We start from the raw sequence: 8,932 nt of genomic DNA on the forward strand, positions 1-8,932 counted from the left end.
GGAGCAAGTAGCAGAACCAGGACCTGAACCCAGTCTGTCTAACTGTGAAGTTCATACTCTTATGAATTTGATTTACTCCCAGTCCATTTCCCATCTATACTTCTAAAAAGCCATCTTTCTGAAACATAAATCCATCACTTCACCCTTGATAAAAGCAAGGGTATCCCTTGCTTTGTGTATCTCTTTGATACACAATGGCCAGGCCTCTCTCCAGCCTCTCCACTGGCCACTGCTGCCCTTGAACCTCATGCTTCCACCATGCCAGATTTCTTGTGGTTTCCATAATACACCATGTGTTTAAATAGTGCAAGGATGTTGCACATCCTTCACTCTATTCAAATACCTGTCCTTGCATTTTCTACCTGTTGCTCTCATGATACTTGTCCTTATTGAGGGAGTTCTTCTGTGCTACCATTGTGCCCTGCGTGTATCCATTTTACAGCATTTCTCACACCACTGTAGTTGCTTACCTGTCTGTTTCCTTGGTGGGATTATGAGAAGAGATACCATTTTATATTAAAGTTTTCTGCTTGCCAGTAAGAGAAGCTGACTCTAATTTAAACCAAAAGGAATTTATTGGAAAAATATGAGTTGGCTCACGGCATCAAAAGGACAGCTGAAAAGTCAGTCTTGGAATGCACTGACACCAGAACAGCTCTGGGGATTCAGGTAAGGGTGGCTAATTGAACATTTCGTCAAATGCTGCAGCAGGCTTGGTGGTTTCCCCAAAGGAAATTGAGGGCTGTTACAAAAGAACAATTAGGGGAATGGATGTCTCCTGGCTGATAATAACAAATGCCCACCACAGTCTGACTTTGTGTTCAGAGAGGCACTCTGCCATGGCCTCAAGCATCTCTGTATATCCTTGCTGAGGAAGCCAGATTTCAAGGCCTAGCTGTCCTCTGACCTTGAGCCATTTGTGTAGCTAGTCACATAGGCAGTTAAAAAGATCAAGGTGACTAACACATGACTACCTTACGATGACTTGCTCTTGGGGAAGGACACTGGTTTTGTTACTGTTGCGTTACTGTTTGCTGAGCCCTTAGACCTGGGTTCCTCAGGGGCAATGTAATCCACTGCAGGCATAGCCCTCACCTGGGCCCATCATGTTGCCCTGTGGGGACTGGGGGCCTGGCACTGCCATGCTGATGTTCCTGCTGTTTGCTGTGCTGTTATAACAAACTGTCTTGCTTTGATCCATTGACTCCTTTTTTTTTTTTTGGCTGCATTGGGTCTTTGTTGTTGTGCGCGGGCTTTCTCTAGTTGTGGCGAGCGGGGGCTACTCTTCATTGCAGTGCACAGGCTTCTCATTGCGGTGGTTTCTCTTGTTGTGGAGCACGGGCTCTAAGTGAGCAGGCTTCAGTAGTTGCAGCACGTGGGCTCAGTAGTTGTGGCATGCAGGCGCTAGAGCCACAGGCTTCAGAGTTGTGGCATGTGGGCTCAGTAATTGTGGCATACAGGCTTGGTTGCTGTGCAGCATGTGGGATCTTCCCAGACCAGGGATCGAACCCTTGTCCCCTGCATTAGAAGGTGGATTCTTAACCACTGCACCACCAGGGAAGTCCCGATCTATTGACTCTTGCTGTCTACTTTGGGCAACTTTGAGCTTTTGGTAAGTCCATCTGATTGCTTCCTTAGTCGTTTTCTTTGGAGTCATTTCTTTGTTTCTCCTTGCCATCCTCTGTGAGACCTGGGTTCTTCTCTGATACTGTCCAAACCCCTCGTATACACTCTTATTCTATAATTATTTTCAGTATTAAAAATAATCTTCAACTAACATAATGCCTGTGTTTGGGGTGGGGTGGGGGAATCTCTCTTTATAGGGAAAACACAAAGCCTCCTCAATTACTGCATCCATTTCCAAATTTGGGTTCCCTGGGCAATGTCTATTCTTCCCCTGGTTTGTTTCTATCTTGCCTTTATATTCCAAAAATTCTATATCAAATGGTAAATTGAAATGCTCCAAATATACCCTATGTATAATAATGAGAGAAGGAATAACATAAATTATATATTTCACCACAAAGGAAGAAATACAGGTGGAAGTTCTTGTTTCTGCATCTTGGTAACCAGGCAGTAGCTAGTATTTATGACCTTCCATTTCAGGTACATCTCGCTTTAACAAGCACCTCAGCCGGTCGGGATTCTTCTCTTAGTAGGGAGACCACAAAACTTAATTCCTGAAAAACCTAAGCCCTCGCTGGTCTTGCTGTGTAGGGTCATGTGCTCTTCTGTGAACTGAGCAGGTGCTGTAAAGAGGCATTTCAAGGAACATCTGGGTTCCATTCCTACTCCTTGCTGCCCCTATCGTGTGGAAGCAACACTTTTTACCTTTGATGGTGAGTCAGTGGCTCTCAAACCGCTCCAGAACCCCCTGTTATACATAATCGCCATGTTCCCCTAATGGCAAGAGGAGCCCGAAATAGCAGCATCAGGCTGTTTTCAATCAGTGGAATGATTTTTGTGCCTCTGGTGGAATCATTTCCATCCTTAGGTATAAAAATCTCCAACCTTTGGACATGCAACTTATGAAAATTTCTTTGGAAACTTCTGGAGGATGTACTCCATTAAAATTCCTCAGAAGGAGGAAAACATGGACCCAGGAAAGGGTTGGGTTCAATGTAGGAGAGAAGTGAAGGAAATCCAAGATGTCGATGAAGGGAGAGCCTGGAATGACAGCAGAGCAGTTAGTTCTTATTGGAACTAAATGTGCCTAAATGTGTCTCCACAGAAATCACACTGGTGGAATACCTGATGTGCTTGAATGTAATGAGAGGAGGTTTACACATATGGCAGAGTTTAGGGGTATATTAAGAATAGTATATAAAACCAAGCAACCAAAACGATGCTATAATTATTAACTCCAAGAAGAAAAATTGTACTAAAAAGAAATATAATTCAAGTATATGCTTTGTCTGTGACTATTTATAATACTATGTACATTTAGATAGAATATAGATTTAATCAAAGATAGCAAGAGCTGTATCTGGAGGATGGGTGAAAGGCAATTGTGTGGAGGTTGGGGGTAAGGTGTGGGAGAGGAGGGAAGTGATAAAGAGCACATCTTCATCTTTTATAGTTGGAAATCAGTAGCTAATACCCCAAACTGAAAAATCAAGAAGTAACAATGTAAGTGTGTTTTTGAGAGATCTGAGGATAACTATTCAAAGAAATATCTAAAAGAGTTTATTTACTTCTGAGAAATGAATGAGGCAATGGAGGGTATGTGGACAAGTGACTGCTTTTTTTTTTTTTTTGGCTGTGTGACATGTGGGACCTTAGTTCCCCCACCAGGGTTCGAACCCACACCCCTGCAGTGGAAGCATGGAGTCTTAACCACTGGACTGCCAAGGAAGTCCTGTGACTGCTATTTTCGATAACAGGCCTTGATTTGACTTTGTATACCATGTTCATGTAAAATGCTGATGAAAATAATTTAAAAATGAAGATAAAATAGAAATTATGCAGGAGAAACTTGCATTTTGCTATGCAGTTTATGAACAGAAGTATTGGCTGTACAGCTGAGGTCCCTCTGTCACCCTCCTCAGTTAATCAGTTAGGTCCTCAGTTCCTTGAACCCCAGAGGTGATGATTATTATCCTGAATTTGCTGCTTATAATTTACAATTTAAAAAAAATTTATATATATATATATACATATATATATATATATCCTTCTAGAAGCCTCCCTGCCCTTTTGTAATACCCCTAATCCTCCCTCCCCTTGAGTGTAGGCTGGATTTAGTGACTTGCTTCTGATGAATAGCAAGTCACTTTCAAGGTTGGATTATAAGTCTGTACTTCCATTTTGCTGGCATTCTCTCTCTGGCTGTTCTCATGTGCTTGCTCCAATAGGGAAGACCACCTGGCCAGGAAACAAGGGTGGCCTCCAACTAACAGCCAGCGAGGAATTGAGGCCCTCAGGCCAACAGATGGTAAAAAAATGGATCCTGTCAACATCACGGGGTGAGCTTGGAAGTGGATCTTGCTCCAGTTGAACTGTAGGGTGATGGTGATCCTGGCCAATACTTTGATTACAGTCTCATGAGAGACCCTGAGCCAACACCTTGATTGCAGCCTCATAAGAGATCCAGAAGCAGAGACCCCAACTAAGCCATGCCTGGATTCCTGTCCCATAGAAGCTGTGAGATAATAAATGTGTGTTTTGGGGATAAACATATGGAGTTTTGGGAGTAATCTATTATGCAGCAATAGATAACAGATATATATCTATATCTATATATATCATTAGATATCTCTATATCTGTCCATATATTGTATCTGTATATCTATCTACCTACCTACCTACTTACCTACCACCTACCTATCTTTGAGTGGTTTGTAGGTGGTTTTACCCACGTGCATGTTTCAGATAGGGATAAAATGTTTAGACAGATGATGTTATATTCTGTATGTTCCTCTGAAACAGTTTTCTTACTCAACATTGAATTTCTTACTCAACATTTTGACTGGCAGACTACACAGTAGCCTTTTGGGTCCCCTCACTGGTGTTGACTCAGAGTCCCCATGGTCCCTGAATGTTTGTGCATTTCCCTTTTACGAGGGCACATTATCCTTGTCAGTGGCTTACAGTCTTTTGGGGGATGCCCAGGAGAAAGATTCATAGTAGGTGCTCTATGGGTTTATAACAGGGTCCTCAGTTAAGGGTTCCGGCCTTCCCTTCATTTGAGGAGCTCTGGGTCTGAGTGTTGACTGAGGCTTGAAAAGTGGTGAGCAGCCGTGATTCTGTAACCATATTCCTCAGAGCTGGCTATCATCATTCGTTTGATGATGCAAATGACCTTAGTCACTGCCTATCAATTTTATTCCTAGAGACCTTAAGTCAGCCTTGATGTTTTTAGTTGTCAACAACCTAGTCTCACTAGTTCAGGCATAAAATGAACATTGGAGGGCTTCCCTTGTGGCACAGTGGTTGAGAGTCTTCCTGCTGATGCAGGGGACGTGGGTTCATGCCCCGGTCCGGGAAGATCCCACATGCCGCGGAGTGGCTGGGCCCGTGAGCCATGGCCGCTGAGCCTGTGCATCTGGAGCCTGTGCTCCGCAACGGGAGAGGCCACAACAGTGAGAGGCCCGCGTAACGCAAAAAAAAGAAAAGAAAAAGAAAAAGAACATTGGACAGGCTATCTGATAGCTGACACACTCTCCAGAAAGGTAAGAGAGAAATGGCTTGAAGGCTTACACAGCCAGGACAAAGAATGATGGCCCAACCACAGCGGGACTGCTCCAGCAAAGACCCCACTCCCCACTATTGCACGTACACTACAGCTCCCACCAGTGACCCTGGGCCAGGAGTCTTCTAAAATCAGACACTTCTACTGCCACCTGGCCCGGAAAACGAGACTCTGCAGTGCTGGCTTCCTTATGTTCTCACTCCCAAGCAAGTGAGTCTGCTTGGGAGAACCCAGGTTGCAGGATGTACCTGAGCTGAAACAGAGTGTAGCTAAGTAAGGTCTGGCTTCCTCCCAGGCGAAGTAAAACTCACAAAGTGTAAATCCCCAAATAGAAGTACCAGCAGCCAGAAGCCATGAAAAATGTCCCCAAAGCACCCTTAATTAATTAACTACAGACCCAGATCTCAAAAGGTCAAACCATTCTCAGCTCTGATTACCAAGCCTGACTATGCTTCTGCTCCTTGGGTGCTCCCCAGAATCCTCTTTTCCCCACTGAGATCTCCACTGGAGCCCATTTCCTGGCTTGCAGAGAGCCTATTAAACATTCTAATGCTTTCTCAAAACCTTGGAGATGTACAAGTATTCAGGGTCTTCTCAAAGGACAGAGTTGGATGAGGACAGGTACATGATAGATGAGTCAGTATTCTTGCCTCCCAAAGCTTTTGAGATCCTCTTTCTACATCGTATCAAGGAATTTCTGGCCTCTCACTGTTCTTTTTTTTTTTTTTTTATGGGGGATTTTTACACTGAAAGGAAATTTGCCATCACTTGTATATTTTACACATTTTTTAAAATTTTTGAATTTTATTTTATTTTTTTATACAGCAGGTTCTTACTAGTTATCTCTCATTGTTCTTTAATGTGAACTGGGTTGAATCCAAGCTCACTTTAATCAACACAGGAAACTATTAGAAACATACAGAGCTGTGAGAAATAGCACAATCATTACATAATCTCTGGGAAGAGCACCCATATCAATAAAATCAATCCTATCTAAAATTATGTTCTCCCTCTTTGATGGAGTGCCTTAAAATTTTTTCTAATAGATATTCCCAGACTTTACAAATACAGATTGTCAAATTTCTACAATATGTTTTCCTGGGTAAATACTTTCTCTTCCCTACATTTATTTCTACACTTATCTACCCAACACCCACTGGACATCGTGGAATCAAATTCCGGTTATCAGCCTCCTAACATTGAGGGGAATTTTTAGCATCCTTCTGCAAGAAGGGAAAGGCTTCCTCTCACAAGGGATAGGCAGTGGGAAAGTTCCAGAAGGATTTGAGGATTTGGGTCTTCCAAGTCTTGTCAGCTATTCCTGTTCCAGTCATTAGAGATTCACTCTGTTTCATTGTGCCTCTCTTTTACATAAAAGACTGGATTGAAGCTGTGACTTTGCCAGTCTTCAAAATTCAACAACCCGAAGAACCAGATTCTGAGTTCTTTGAAACTTTTTTCTCTTTCTTTGAGTTATTCAGTGTCATCAGAAGCACCCATTGTACCCCAGTGTCCTGGAAGTCTTCATACCCTTTATATTGTCCTAAGGCAGCAGCCACCTCGTTCCCCAGATGCCCTCAGCCAACAAATGGTCCTCATTATCAACAACTTATAATTTAATTAGCTGTGGGCCATTGACAATTAACTTCCCCTCCCAGAATATTGCTGGAATCTTGCTGCATTCTATTCCATCTTGTTAGGGTAATCAACTCCCTGGGGACCTATAACCTGCAATCCACTCTCTAGTACCAATTTCCATATCAGAGTCCTTCAGCTGCAAGCAATAGGAACTACTCTATCTTCGGCAGAAAAAGCTTGGGTTTTGTACCCCCCACCCCATGCCATTGGAGGCTGACTCACAGAATCAGAGACAGTTGGAGAAACAGGCTTAGAAAATGCAGACCCAGAGCAGCACCAAGGATGTAGGACTTGGATTTAATGTACACTTTGTTTGGGACACTGTCACCAGCTTTAATGTCTCCGCCATGTTCTCTGTCCTTGTGGTTTTCCATTTAACATTCAATGACCCAGGAACCTAGCTTTGGCCTTGTACCTACCTGTGCCAGTTACCTTCCCTTTTCTTTCCAAACCCACTCTCTCCCTTCTCCACCCACTCCATGCCCCAGAAGGCCTATGGTTCCTGCCTGTTGTACAAGTTGATCGGTATAACCTACATCAAAGGGCCCATTGCCTGTGGTCTCCAGGTGGGTTTGGCCAGTGGTAAGTCCAGGTAGGAGATCAGAGAGAGAGGGGAGGATGGGGTCAAGACAATTTTTCCCTCCCTTGTAGTAGCATAAGGCTGGCTGTGTGTCCCTTAACAGAAGGAAACTGCTCCTCTCATGGCAGCCTCTTCCAGTCAACTATCTCTTTCTGGTTCCAGTAACCATTCCCTCCCTTCACCCTTCAGGTCCATTATGGACTTAGCTAACTGGATGCTCCCTCCTGAATTTTATATCTTGAGCAAGGATGTCGCTCATCCCCACAAACGAAGGTGTGGCAGTGAGGACAGCATCCTGACCAGGTACTGCTGGCTATGTGACAGGGGCGGGGCATCCATCCAGCTTATTGCTCCTCTTTTGATTCCTGACAAGAACCCAAAATCCCCCGAGTCTGGTTCCCTTAACTTTCAGCTGTTGTCAAGACCTCCCAATAGTCTTCCAAAGAATTCTCTTTAGCTTAGGTTGGCCTGTCATTTCCTGTGTCTACAACCATGAAGTCTAATTGATGTGCTGCTATCCCCAGAAAAGTGGATGCTATGTAAACATGGCAACCACAGGTATCTTATCCATTTGTGTTTACTCCAGTGCCTGGTTCCTGCCAGGTACCCAGTTAAAGGTTGTTAAGTAAATCCATTTCTGCCACAGGCAGCTCTGGCTGCCCCATGTTGTTCCTCCCCACAAACGAGGGAAGAAACTACAGCCTTTGCTGAATGAACTTAGACTTCCCAGAGACTATTTCTTAGATGAAAATAACACAACATAAGGGATTGGTAAAGCTTTTAATGGCCAATAAACACATCATTTAAAAGGGAAAAGGGATAAAACATTGTTATCCAGAGTCATTTAGAGCCCACCAGGACACGACATTTGCAAAAAACAATCCCCCAAACAATGTAAGAATGAATCTTAAAGTTTCTGAAATGGAATTCAGAGAAAAGACAAAATGTCCTCAAGGAATAATACCAAGATGGACCCACTTAAAATGTGTGATGGAAATGAGATGAAAGCTTCACAAATGCCCTCATAAGTCTCAAGAGAAATAATCAACAGCGGATCCATTAAGACTCTAGTGGTATTGATGAGACAGCAGGTAGGGGAAGCAGAGAACCTGGGGACAGTGAATATGTAGAAATGAGAGGTCCTGACCTGCATCCTGGGGCCACCAAGGGATCCACTAATGAACTCTCAGAACCACAGGCCATTGATTTAGAAAACAAAGCATGTCTCGTCTTCAGCAAGAATCTTGTCGGTCAGTTTAGCCAGAATCCTCCTTACCCCGATGCTTCCTCTTAGTAATTTTCCGTCCACTTCTCCTCACCCTGCGTCTTGGCTATAAATTGCCGCCTATCCATCCTGCATTCAGAGTTGAGCCCGATCTCTCTCCCCAGCTGCAAAATTCCATTGCGGTGGTCCCTCCACCTGTTGTGTTAGTCCCCCCACCCATCTTGTCCCAAATAAAGTCTTCCTTATCTTGCTTTAAAAAAAAAAAAAAGCCCACAAGGGGTCAATCTTGAGAAAACTA

Source organism: Lipotes vexillifer, unplaced genomic scaffold (assembly GCF_000442215.2).
Source record: "Lipotes vexillifer unplaced genomic scaffold, Lipotes_vexillifer_v1.1 scaffold1329, whole genome shotgun sequence".
NCBI lineage: Eukaryota > Metazoa > Chordata > Mammalia > Artiodactyla > Lipotidae > Lipotes > Lipotes vexillifer.